The sequence below is a fragment of the Salvelinus namaycush genome, unplaced genomic scaffold, assembly GCF_016432855.1.
Source record: "Salvelinus namaycush isolate Seneca unplaced genomic scaffold, SaNama_1.0 Scaffold4, whole genome shotgun sequence".
Taxonomy (NCBI): Eukaryota; Metazoa; Chordata; class Actinopteri; order Salmoniformes; family Salmonidae; genus Salvelinus; species Salvelinus namaycush.
The window spans coordinates 220,234-235,000 of NW_024061007.1; the positions used below are offsets into that span (position 1 = coordinate 220,234).

The following is a 14,767-nucleotide window of genomic DNA, read 5'->3' on the forward strand; positions in this document are numbered from 1 at the left end:
GGTCTACAGTATCTCTGCTTTTAGCTGGTCTCTTAGTGATAATGAGATCTTTCTAGGTACATGGATCCCTGGTCTACAGTAGCTCTGCTTTTAGCTGGTCTCTTAGTGATAATGAGACCTTTCTAGGTACATGGATCCCTGGTCTACAGTATCTCTGCTTTTAGCTGGTCTCTTATTGATAATGAGACCTTTCTAGGTACATGGATCCCTGGTCTACAGTATCTCTGCTTTTAGCTGGTCTCTTAGTGATAATGAGATCTTTCTAGGTACATGGATCCCTGGTCTACAGTATCTCTGCTTTTAGCTGGTCTCTTAGTGATAATGAGACCTTTCTAGGTACATGGATCCCTGGTCTACAGTATCTCTGCTTTTAGCTGGTCTCTTAGTGATAATGAGATCTTTCTAGGTACATGGATCCCTGGTCTACAGTATCTCTGCTTTTAGCTGGTCTCTTAGTGATAATGAGACCTTTCTAGGTACATGGATCCCTGGTCTACAGTATCTCTGCTTTTAGCTGGTCTCTTATTGAAAATGAGACCTTTCTAGGTACATGGATCCCTGGTCTACAGTATCTCTGCTTTTAGCTGGTCTCTTAGTGATAATGAGACCTTTCTAGGTACATGGATCCCTGGTCTACAGTATCTCTGCTTTTAGCTGGTCTCTTAGTGATAATGAGACCTTTCTAGGTACATGGATCCCTGGTCTACAGTATCTCTGCTTTTAGCTGGTCTCTTAGTGATAATGAGACCTTTCTAGGTACATGGATCCCTGGTCTACAGTATCTCTGCTTTTAGCTGGTCTCTTAGTGATAATGAGACCTTTCTAGGTATATGGATCCCTGGTCTACAGTATCTCTGCTTTTAGCTGGTCTCTTAGTGATAATGAGACCTTTCTAGGTACATGGATCCCTGGTCTACAGTATCTCTGCTTTTAGCTGGTCTCTTAGTGATAATGAGACCTTTCTAGGTACATGGATCCCTGGTCTACAGTATCTCTGCTTTTAGCTGGTCTCTTAGTGATAATGAGACCTTTCTAGGTACATGGATCCCTGGTCTACAGTATCTCTGCTTTTAGCTGGTCTCTTAGTGATAATGAGACCTTTCTAGGTACATGGATCCCTGGTCTACAGTATCTCTGCTTTTAGCTGGTCTCTTAGTGATAATGAGATCTTTCTAGGTACATGGATCCCTGGTCTACAGTATCTCTGCTTTTAGCTGGTCTCTTAGTGATAATGAGATCTTTCTAGGTACATGGATCCCTGGTCTACAGTATCTCTGCTTTTAGCTGGTCTCTTAGTGATAATGAGACCTTTCTAGGTACATGGATCCCTGGTCTACAGTATCTCTGCTTTTAGCTGGTCTCTTAGTGATAATGAGACCTTTCTAGGTACCTGGATCCCTGGTCTACAGTATCTTTGCTTTTAGCTGGTCTCTTAGTGATAATGAGACCTTTCTAGGTACCTGGATCCCTGGTCTACAGTATCTTTGCTTTTAGCTGGTCTCTTAGTGATAATGAGACCTTTCTAGGTACATGGATCCCTGGTCTACAGTATCTCTGCTTTTAGCTGGTCTCTTAGTGATAATGAGACCTTTCTAGGTACATGGATCCCTGGTCTACAGTATCTCTGCTTTTAGCTGGTCTCTTAGTGATAATGAGATCTTTCTAGGTACATGGATCCCTGGTCTACAGTATCTCTGCTTTTAGCTGGTCTCTTAGTGATAATGAGATCTTTCTAGGTACATGGATCCCTGGTCTACAGTATCTCTGCTTTTAGCTGGTCTCTTAGTGATAATGAGACCTTTCTAGGTACATGGATCCCTGGTCTACAGTATCTCTGCTTTTAGCTGGTCTCTTAGTGATAATGAGACCTTTCTAGGTACATGGATCCCTGGTCTACAGTATCTCTGCTTTTAGCTGGTCTCTTAGTGATAATGAGATCTTTCTAGGTACATGGATCCCTGGTCTACAGTATCTCTGCTTTTAGCTGGTCTCTTAGTGATAATGAGACCTTTCTAGGTACATGGATCCCTGGTCTACAGTATCTCTGCTTTTAGCTGGTCTCTTATTGAAAATGAGACCTTTCTAGGTACATGGATCCCTGGTCTACAGTATCTCTGCTTTTAGCTGGTCTCTTAGTGATAATGAGACCTTTCTAGGTACATGGATCCCTGGTCTACAGTATCTCTGCTTTTAGCTGGTATCTTAGTGATAATGAGACCTCTCTAGGTACATGGATCCCTGGTCTACAGTATCTCTGCTTTTAGCTGGTCTCTTAGTGATAATGAGATCTTTCTAGGTACATGGATCCCTGGTCTACAGTATCTCTGCTTTTAGCTGGTCTCTTAGTGATAATGAGACCTTTCTAGGTACATGGATCCCTGGTCTACAGTATCTCTGCTTTTAGCTGGTCTCTTATTGAAAATGAGACCTTTCTAGGTACATGGATCCCTGGTCTACAGTATCTCTGCTTTTAGCTGGTCTCTTAGTGATAATGAGACCTTTCTAGGTACATGGATCCCTGGTCTACAGTATCTCTGCTTTTAGCTGGTCTCTTAGTGATAATGAGACCTTTCTAGGTACATGGATCCCTGGTCTACAGTATCTCTGCTTTTAGCTGGTCTCTTAGTGATAATGAGATCTTTCTAGGTACATGGATCCCTGGTCTACAGTATCTCTGCTTTTAGCTGGTCTCTTAGTGATAATGAGATCTTTCTAGGTACATGGATCCCTGGTCTACAGTATCTCTGCTTTTAGCTGGTATCTTAGTGATAATGAGATCTTTCTAGGTACATGGATCCCTGGTCTACAGTATCTCTGCTTTTAGCTGGTCTCTTAGTGATAATGAGATCTTTCTAGGTACATGGATCCCTGGTCTACAGTATCTCTGCTTTTAGCTGGTCTCTTAGTGATAATGAGATCTTTCTAGGTACATGGATCCCTGGTCTACAGTATCTCTGCTTTTAGCTGGTCTCTTAGTGATAATGAGATCTTTCTAGGTACATGGATCCCTGGTCTACAGTATCTCTGCTTTTAGCTGGTCTCTTAGTGATAATGAGATCTTTCTAGGTACATGGATCCCTGGTCTACAGTATCTCTGCTTTTAGCTGGTCTCTTAGTGATAATGAGATCTTTCTAGGTACATGGATCCCTGGTCTACAGTATCTCTGCTTTTAGCTGGTCTCTTAGTGATAATGAGACCTTTCTAGGTACATGGATCCCTGGTCTACAGTATCTCTGTTTTTAGCTGGTCTCTTAGTGATAATGAGATCTTTCTAGGTACATGGATCCCTGGTCTACAGTATCTCTGTTTTTAGCTGGTCTCTTAGTGATAATGAGATCTTTCTAGGTACATGGATCCCTGGTCTACAGTATCTCTGCTTTTAGCTGGTCTCTTAGTGATAATGAGATCTTTCTAGGTACATGGATCCCTGGTCTACAGTATCTCTGCTTTTAGCTGGTCTCTTAGTGATAATGAGACCTTTCTAGGTACATGGATCCCTGGTCTACAGTACCTCTGCTTTTAGCTGGTCTCTTAGTGATAATGAGATCTTTCTAGGTACATGGATCCCTGGTCTACAGTATCTCTGTTTTTAGCTGGTCTCTTAGTGATAATGAGATCTTTCTAGGTACATGGATCCCTGGTCTACAGTATCTCTGCTTTTAGCTGGTCTCTTAGTGATAATGAGATCTTTCTAGGTACATGGATCCCTGGTCTACAGTATCTCTGCTTTTACCTGGTCTCTTAGTGATAATGAGACCTTTCTAGGTACATGGATCCCTGGTCTACAGTATCTCTGCTTTTAGCTGGTCTCTTAGTGATAATGAGACCTTTCTAGGTACATGGATCCCTGGTCTACAGTATCTCTGCTTTTAGCTGGTCTCTTAGTGATAATGAGACCTTTCTAGGTACATGGATCCCTGGTCTACAGTATCTCTGCTTTTAGCTGGTCTCTTAGTGATAATGAGACCTTTCTAGGTACATGGATCACTGGTCTACAGTATCTCTGCTTTTAGCTGGTCTCTTAGTGATAATGAGATCTTTCTAGGTACATGGATCCCTGGTCTACAGTATCTCTGCTTTTAGCTGGTCTCTTAGTGATAATGAGATCTTTCTAGGTACATGGATCCCTGGTCTACAGTATCTCTGCTTTTAGCTGGTCTCTTAGTGATAATGAGACCTTTCTAGGTACATGGATCCCTGGTCTACAGTATCTCTGCTTTTAGCTGGTCTCTTAGTGATAATGAGACCTTTCTAGGTACATGGATCCCTGGTCTACAGTATCTCTGCTTTTAGCTGGTCTCTTAGTGATAATGAGACCTTTCTAGGTACATGGATCCCTGGTCTACAGTATCTCTGCTTTTAGCTGGTCTCTTAGTGATAATGAGATCTTTCTAGGTACATGGATCCCTGGTCTACAGTATCTCTGCTTTTAGCTGGTCTCTTAGTGATAATGAGACCTTTCTAGGTACATGGATCCCTGGTCTACAGTATCTCTGCTTTTAGCTGGTCTCTTAGTGATAATGAGACCTTTCTAGGTACATGGATCCCTGGTCTACAGTATCTCTGCTTTTAGCTGGTCTCTTAGTGATAATGAGACCTTTCTAGGTACATGGATCCCTGGTCTACAGTATCTCTGCTTTTAGCTGGTCTCTTAGTGATAATGAGATCTTTCTAGGTACATGGATCCCTGGTCTACAGTATCTCTGCTTTTAGCTGGTCTCTTAGTGATAATGAGATCTTTCTAGGTACATGGATCCCTGGTCTACAGTTTCTCTGCTTTTAGCTGGTCTCTTAGTGATAATGAGACCTTTCTAGGTACATGGATCCCTGGTCTACAGTATCTCTGCTTTTAGCTGGTCTCTTAGTGATAATGAGATCTTTCTAGGTACATGGATCCCTGGTCTACAGTATCTCTGCTTTTAGCTGGTCTCTTAGTGATAATGAGATCTTTCTAGGTACATGGATCCCTGGTCTACAGTATCTCTGCTTTTAGCTGGTCTCTTAGTGATAATGAGACCTTTCTAGGTACATGGATCCCTGGTCTACAGTATCTCTGCTTTTAGCTGGTCTCTTAGTGATAATGAGACCTTTCTAGGTACATGGATCCCTGGTCTACAGTATCTCTGCTTTTAGCTGGTCTCTTAGTGATAATGAGACCTTTCTAGGTACATGGATCCCTGGTCTACAGTATCTCTGCTTTTAGCTGGTCTCTTAGTGATAATGAGACCTTTCTAGGTACATGGATCCCTGGTCTACAGTATCTCTGCTTTTAGCTGGTCTCTTAGTGATAATGAGATCTTTCTAGGTACATGGATCCCTGGTCTACAGTATCTCTGCTTTTAGCTGGTCTCTTAGTGATAATGAGATCTTTCTAGGTACATGGATCCCTGGTCTACAGTTTCTCTGCTTTTAGCTGGTCTCTTAGTGATAATGAGACCTTTCTAGGTACATGGATCCCTGGTCTACAGTATCTCTGCTTTTAGCTGGTCTCTTAGTGATAATGAGATCTTTCTAGGTACATGGATCCCTGGTCTACAGTATCTCTGCTTTTAGCTGGTCTCTTAGTGATAATGAGATCTTTCTAGGTACATGGATCCCTGGTCTACAGTATCTCTGCTTTTAGCTGGTCTCTTAGTGATAATGAGACCTTTCTAGGTACATGGATCCCTGGTCTACAGTATCTCTGCTTTTAGCTGGTCTCTTAGTGATAATGAGACCTTTCTAGGTACATGGATCCCTGGTCTACAGTATCTCTGCTTTTAGCTGGTCTCTTAGTGATAATGAGACCTTTCTAGGTACATGGATCCCTGGTCTACAGTATCTCTGCTTTTAGCTGGTCTCTTAGTGATAATGAGACCTTTCTAGGTACATGGATCCCTGGTCTACAGTTTCTCTGCTTTTAGCTGGTCTCTTATTGATAATGAGACCTTTCTAGGTACATGGATCCCTGGTCTACAGTTTCTCTGCTTTTAGCTGGTCTCTTAGTGATAATGAGATCTTTCTAGGTACATGGATCCCTGGTCTACAGTATCTCTGCTTTTAGCTGGTCTCTTAGTGATAATGAGATCTTTCTAGGTACATGGATCCCTGGTCTACAGTATCTCTGCTTTTAGCTGGTCTCTTAGTGATAATGAGATCTTTCTAGGTACATGGATCCCTGGTCTACAGTATCTCTGCTTTTAGCTGGTCTCTTAGTGATAATGAGACCTTTCTAGGTACATGGATCCCTGGTCTACAGTATCTCTGCTTTTAGCTGGTCTCTTAGTGATAATGAGACCTTTCTAGGTACATGGATCCCTGGTCTATCTGTCTGTTCTAACTCCATGTTGTGCTGCACCTTGAGTTTTCCTCGTCCCTGAAAAACATCAGCATCTGCATCCTCAACATGAGTCATTTCACCATATGAACCCGTTTCACTAGACCCAGTAAGTCACATGACTTTAACCCAATGATGGCTGTTTTTCCTCCCTTTACTATGACAACCTGAACCTTGTGAGATGTCTCATCTCCCTCCAGCACCAATGTTCATGTCCCTGAAGTGACAATTGCTTCACCACAGTAATCTTTCAGTCTTCTCCTTTGTGTTGTGTTCTCCACTGGTTTTACCTGTAACCGTAACGATTCAGTCTCTGGAATGATGTTGACCTGTGATCCAGGGTCACGTTTGAACACAATGTCAGTTCCATTAGTCTTGTAGGTAGCAGTCCAGTCCTCCTCTGGTCCTGTAAGTGTGACTGTTCCCACAAAGAGGTCACCCAAGGACCCCTCACTGTACTCGTTGTCACCGCTGTTGTCCTGGTCCTAGTTGACACAGTGTACTGTATTTTGTTGTCTCCACTGTTGTCCTGGTCCTAGTTGACACAGTGTACTGTATTTTAATGTCTCCGCTGTTGTCCTGGTCCTAGTTGACACAGTGTACTGTATGTTGTTGTCTCCACTGTTGTCCTGGTCCTAGTTGACACAGTGTACTGTATGTTGTTGTCTCCTCTGTTGTCCTGGTCCTAGTTGACACAGTGTACTGTATGTTGTTGTCTCCACTGTTGTCCTGGTCCTAGTTGACACAGTGTACTGTATGTTGTTGTCTCCACTGTTGTCCTGGTCCTAGTTGACACAGTGTACTGTATGTTGTTGTCTCCACTGTTGTCCTGGTCCTAGTTGACACAGTGTACTGTATGTTGTTGTCTCCACTGTTGTCCTGGTCCTAGTTGACACAGTGTACTGTATGTTGTTGTCCTGGTCCTAGTTGACACAGTGTACTGTATGTTGTTGTCTCCACTGTTGTCCTGGTCCTAGTTGACACAGTGTACTGTATGTTGTTGTCTCCACTGTTGTCCTGGTCCTAGTTGACACAGTGTACTGTATTTTGTTGTCTCCGCTGTTGTCCTGGTCCTAGTTGACACAGTGTACTGTATGTTGTTGTCTCCTCTGTTGTCCTGGTCCTAGTTGACACAGTGTACTGTATGTTGTTGTCTCCACTGTTGTCCTGGTCCTAGTTGACACAGTGTACTGTATGTTGTTGTCTCCACTGTTGTCCTGGTCCTAGTTGACACAGTGTACTGTATGTTGTTGTCTCCACTGTTGTCCTGGTCCTAGTTGACACAGTGTACTGTATGTTGTTGTCACCGCTGTTGTCCTGGTCCTAGTTGACACAGTGTACTGTATGTTGTTGTCTCCACTGTTGTCCTGGTCCTAGTTGACACAGTGTACTGTATTTTGTTGTCTCCACTGTTGTCCTGGTCCTAGTTGACACAGTGTACTGTATGTTGTTGTCTCCACTGTTGTCCTGGTCCTAGTTGACACAGTGTACTGTATGTTGTTGTCTCCACTGTTGTCCTGGTCCTAGTTGACACAGTGTACTGTATGTTGTTGTCTCCGCTGTTGTCCTGGTCCTAGTTGACACAGTGTACTGTATGTTGTTGTCTCCGCTGTTGTCCTGGTCCTAGTTGACACAGTGTACTGTATGTTGTTGTCTCCACTGTTGTCCTGGTCCTAGTTGACACAGTGTACTGTATGTTGTTGTCTCCTCTGTTGTCCTGGTCCTAGTTGACACAGTGTACTGTATGTTGTTGTCTCCACTGTTGTCCTGGTCCTAGTTGACACAGTGTACTGTATGTTGTTGTCTCCACTGTTGTCCTGGTCCTAGTTGACACAGTGTACTGTATGTTGTTGTCTCCACTGTTGTCCTGGTCCTAGTTGACACAGTGTACTGTATGTTGTTGTCTCCACTGTTGTCCTGGTCCTAGTTGACACAGTGTACTGTATGTTGTTGTCTCCACTGTTGTCCTGGTCCTAGTTGACACAGTGTACTGTATGTTGTTGTCTCCGCTGTTGTCCTGGTCCTAGTTGACACAGTGTACTGTATGTTGTTGTCTCCGCTGTTGTCCTGGTCCTAGTTGACACAGTGTACTGTATGTTGTTGTCTCCACTGTTGTCCTGGTCCTAGTTGACACAGTGTACTGTATGTTGTTGTCTCCGCTGTTGTCCTGGTCCTAGTTGACACAGTGTACTGTATGTTGTTGTCTCCTCTGTTGTCCTGGTCCTAGTTGACACAGTGTACTGTATGTTGTTGTCTCCACTGTTGTCCTGGTCCTAGTTGACACAGTGTACTGTATGTTGTTGTCTCCACTGTTGTCCTGGTCCTAGTTGACACAGTGTACTGTATGTTGTTGTCTCCACTGTTGTCCTGGTCCTAGTTGACACAGTGTACTGTATGTTGTTGTCTCCTCTGTTGTCCTGGTCCTAGTTGACACAGTGTACTGTATGTTGTTGTCTCCTCTGTTGTCCTGGTCCTAGTTGACACAGTGTACTGTATGTTGTTGTCTCCACTGTTGTCCTGGTCCTAGTTGACACAGTGTACTGTATGTTGTTGTCTCCACTGTTGTCCTGGTCCTAGTTGACACAGTGTACTGTATGTTGTTGTCTCCTCTGTTGTCCTGGTCCTAGTTGACACAGTGTACTGTATGTTGTTGTCTCCACTGTTGTCCTGGTCCTAGTTGACACAGTGTACTGTATGTTGTTGTCTCCACTGTTGTCCTGGTCCTAGTTGACACAGTGTACTGTATGTTGTTGTCTGAATTTGAGTGAGAAGTGGTTCTTCATGCCACAGTTGCTCCTGCACTGTGAGGTCTGTGTTCTCCTCCACAGTATATAGTGATGTACCTGAATAGTATATAGTGATGTACCTGAATAGTACCTGAATAGTATACAGTATATAGTGATGTACCTGAATAGTATACAGTATATAGTGCTGTACCTGAATAGTATACAGTATATAGTGATGTACCTGAATAATATACAGTATATAGTGCTGTACCTGAATAGTATACAGTATATAGTGATGTACCTGAATAATATACAGTATATAGTGATGTACCTGAATAGTATACAGTATATAGTGCTGTACCTGAATAGTATACAGTATATAGTGATGTACCTGTACCTGAATAGTATACAGTATATAGTACTGTACCTGAATAGTATACAGTATACAGTATATAGTGCTGTACCTGAATAATATACAGTATATAGTGCTGTACCTGAATGGTATACAGTATATAGTGCTGTACCTGAACCTGAATAGTATACAGTATATAGTGATGTACCTGAATAGTATACAGTATATAGTGATGTACCTGAATAATATACAGTATATAGTGATGTACCTGAATAGTATACAGTATATAGTGATGTACCTGAATAGTATACAGTATATAGTGATGTACCTGAATAATATACAGTATATAGTGATGTACCTGAATAATATACAGTATATAGTGATGTACCTGAATAGTATACAGTATATAGTGATATACCGGAATAGTATACAGTATATAGTGATGTACCTGAATAATATACAGTATGTAGTGATGTACCTGAATAGTATACAGTATATAGTGATGTACCTGTACCTGAATAATATACAGTATACAGTATATAGTACTGTACCTGAATAGTATACAGTATACAGTATATAGTGATGTACCTGAATAGTATACAGTATATAGTGATGTACCTGTACCTGAATAGTATACAGTATATAGTGCTGTACCTGAATAGTATACAGTATATAGTGCTGTACCTGAACCTGAATAGTATACAGTATATAGTGATGTACCTGAATAGTATACAGTATATAGTGATGTACCTGAATAGTATACAGTATATAGTGATGTACCTGAATAGTATACAGTATATAGTGCTGTACCTGAATAGTATACAGTATATAGTGATGTACCTGAATAGTATACAGTATATAGTGATGTACCTGAATAGTAGACAGTATATAGTGATGTACCTGAATAGTATACAGTATATAGTGCTGTACCTGAATAGTATACAGTATATAGTGCTGTACCTGAATAGTATACAGTATATAGTGATGTACCTGAATAGTATACAGTATATAGTGATGTACCTGAATAGTATACAGTATATAGTGATGTACCTGAATAGTATACAGTATATAGTGATGTACCTGAATAGTATACAGTATATAGTGATGTACCTGAATAGTATACAGTATATAGGGATGTACCTGAATAGTATACAGTATATAGTACTGTACCTGAATAGTATACAGTATATAGTGCTGTACCTGAATAGTATACAGTATATAGGGATGTACCTGAATAGTATACAGTATATAGTACTGTACCTGAATAGTATACAGTATATAGTGATGTACCTGAATAGTATACAGTATATAGTACTGTACCTGAATAGTATACAGTATATAGGGATGTACCTGAATAGTATACAGTATATAGTACTGTACCTGAATAGTATACAGTATATAGGGATGTACCTGAATAGTATACAGTATATAGTACTGTACCTGAATAGTATACAGTATATAGGGATGTACCTGAATAGTATACAGTATATAGTACTGTACCTGAATAGTATACAGTATATAGGGATGTACCTGAATAGTATACAGTATATAGTACTGTACCTGAATAGTATACAGTATATAGTGATGTACCTGAATAGTATACAGTATATAGTACTGTACCTGAATAGTATACAGTATATAGTGATGTACCTGAATAGTATACAGTATATAGTACTGTACCTGAATAGTATACAGTATATAGTGATGTACCTGAATAGTATACAGTATATAGTACTGTACCTGAATAGTATACAGTATATAGGGATGTACCTGAATAGTATACAGTATATAGTACTGTACCTGAATAGTATACAGTATATAGTACTGTACCTGAATAGTATACAGTATATAGGGATGTACCTGAATAGTATACAGTATATAGTACTGTACCTGAATAGTATACAGTATATAGGGATGTACCTGAATAGTATACAGTATATAGGGATGTACCTGAATAGTATACAGTATATAGTACTGTACCTGAATAGTATACAGTATATAGGGATGTACCTGAATAGTATACAGTATATAGTACTGTACCTGAATAGTATACAGTATATAGTACTGTACCTGAATAGTATACAGTATATAGTGATGTACCTGAATAGTATACAGTATATAGTACTGTACCTGAATAGTATACAGTATATAGTGATGTACCTGAATAGTATACAGTATATAGTACTGTACCTGAATAGTATACAGTATATAGTGATGTACCTGAATAGTATACAGTATATAGGGATGTACCTGAATAGTATACAGTATATAGTACTGTACCTGAATAGTATACAGTATATAGTGCTGTACCTGAATAGTATACAGTATATAGTGCTGTACCTGAATAGTATACAGTATATAGTACTGTACCTGAATAGTATACAGTATATAGTGCTGTACCTGAACAAACTCGTTCCCATTAATAATAAAATACTCGGCCTGCAGTTGTTTCACCTGGTCGTTGTTTCTCAAAGGCACCAGGTAAATGTGTTTCATAGATACCTGGTGCCTCTTCAAAAGGAGGGAGATTGATGGTAGGTAAATGTGTTTCATAGATACCTGGTGCCTCTTCAAAAGGAGGGAGATTGATGGTAGGCTGATGGACGCCACGTTGGCAAAGGTGTTCGTTCTCCTCAATGTCCTGCTTCATTTCAGACAGCCGTATGTCCTTCCTGTCCCTCACCATTTCCTCCACTGTCCACTCCTGCTGGTCAGTATATCATTCCTGACCCTCACAATTTCCTCCACTGTCCTCTCCTGCTGGTCAGTATATCATTCCTGTCCCTCACCATTTCCTCCACTGTCCACTCCTGCTGGTCAGTATATCATTCCTGTCCCTCACCATTTCCTCCACTGTCCACTCCTGCTGGTCAGTATATCATTCCTGTCCCTCACCATTTCTTCCACTGTCCTCTCCTGCTGGTCAGTATATCATTCCTGTCCCTCACCATTTCCTCCACTGTCCACTCCTGCTGGTCAGTATATCATTCCTGTCCCTCACCATTTCCTCCACTGTCCTCTCCTGCTGGTCAGTATATCATTCATGTCCCTCACCATTTCTTCCACTGTCCACTCCTGCTGGTCAGTATATCATTCCTGTCCCTCACCATTTCCTCCACTGTCCACTCCTGCTGGTCAGTCAGCACACGACCACCACCATGGGGTCTCCTGTCTATTCTGAGGGTAGAACAGAGTTTACTGTCAATAGATCATACTGGAACAATCCTGGAACATGTTTAGTTGACATGCATTACAATATGTCATTTCCTGTAAATGTAAAGGTAAAGCATAGGTCACATCCTGCTGACTTCCCGTTTGTCTTAGTGAAATGTTCTCATGATGGAATAGACAGTTGATCTTTTCAGATTGGGGTGAACTAATGTGTCGGCCTCTGTCATGGTAAGACCTCTGTTGACCACATGATCAAGGACGATGGACTTCATTAGATACAACAGTTCCCTGCCGCCTGCCTCCATCTCTCTGATGTCCACCTCTCTGAGGCTCCTTACAGAGGGCTTCATTAGATACAACAGTTCCCTGCCGCCTGCCTCCATCTCTCTGATGTCCACCTCTCTGAGGCTCCTTACAGAGGGCTTCATGTTTTGACTTTGTACTAAGAGTTGTGAAATGTAGCTTTCCTTCTCTACTCCTCACAAATGTAAAAGCATTGGATTGGTGTTGACATGGGGTAGAGGGAGTTTACATATACCAGTCATTTCCTTTAAATCCATGAAGGGAAGTGGACAAGTTCACACTTAGAAAGGAGAGATAATTGTTACACACCCCATGTGTTCTGATAACTACAGGAATGAAACCATATTGAGGTTGTCTGCTTTCTACACACACACACACACACACACACACACACACACACACACACACACACACACACACACACACACACACGGAGAGAGAGGCAGACATAGAACATCAGGTAAAGTTGTGGAGATGAGGGAATATGTGATCGGAACCCCTCCAGTCTGGTTAACCACAGTCAGGTCCAGTATGGACTATCAATACAAGTCCCCATTTAGAATGTGACCCAGTTCAATGGGTCTGATCAGAACTCCTCCAGTCTGGTTAACCAGTCAGGTCCAGTATGGACTATCAATACAAGTCCCCATTCAGAATGTGACCCAGTTCAATGGGTCTGAACAGAACTGGGGGATGTCAGACATGAAGTTGTCTCAACACAACTGGAATATCATTAGTTTGTGATTCATTGTTAATGGATTTTCAATCAGGAACACAGAGGAACAACCTGACAACACACATGACAACATAACAATAAAAACAAAGGGGGAGGAAACCCCTAAAGTCATGACCATATTGTCATGTTGTAATGACAGGGAGAAACAATCTAACATCTACAACACTACTTTACACCTGGTTATAAGAAGCCTAGTGCACTACGCAGGGAATAGGGAGCTATTTGGAACAGAAACACTAACTCCTGGATGAAAATCTCTCTCTCCCTCATCTGTCTGATATATCTGCCCATTTCCCCTCCCCTCCTCCCTTTTCATTCTATTCTATCAGCCACACCACTAGCTCACCTCCACACAATACATTTACAAGTTAGACACACCTTGGAATAAATAACAAAGGAAAACTATTACTAGATGAAGTTTAGTGTTTTTGATTATTTCCCATCACCATAAATCATATTTAATCACTGAACAGTAGCAGACCTAACTTCATCTGTTCCTGACTCTGGATAGTGGATTAAAAAGACCATCAATCTCCAATGATATTAAAGTACTATTCTGAACATTACTGATATACTGAGTGGCAAGTCAAGATATCTGCTGGTTTTATTGTTTGGTCAATAACACCACCTGCTGGACAGGTTTAATGTTGCTGGACTGAGCAGTATGGGAGGATGAAAGATGACACATTTAGGGACGGTTTCCTGGACATCTACATTGAACATACTTTTTAGTCCAGGACTAGGATTAATCTGTGTCTGGGAAACCAGTCCATATAGTTTAGTAGAAAGTAAGTGATACCAGCGTGTAGTGGGCTGACTAGTCCTGAATTGTCCTTTAGTTCCTGGACCATTTTCCATGCAGCTCCAGGTGACAGAGAACACATCAATTAGGACCAACAAGCTGATCAATGATACTGAGGAGAATTACATAGAGACAGAGAACCAACTGAGAAAACATATCAATGGTTCTGAATGACAACCAATATACATCAACACCAGACATCATGATTCATGGAAATGTACAAGATTAAAACATTGCAATTACACAAATATGAAAACATTGAATTATAATTCATAACATCTTCTGATGATCAAATCAGTTAAATCATTGTAGATAAAACAGAGCAGAATGAATCATCACATCTGGGGACCATCACCACCA

The 14,767-nt window shown here is 41.1% G+C and overlaps 1 protein-coding gene across 1 annotated transcript in view; it reads left to right on the forward strand.

Annotated features, from left to right (window-relative positions):
* The window catches only part of LOC120041005, a 220,468-nt gene that overhangs the window by 165,055 nt on the left and 40,646 nt on the right, over positions 1-14,767 (forward strand). The gene's annotated exons all lie outside the window — the stretch shown is intronic.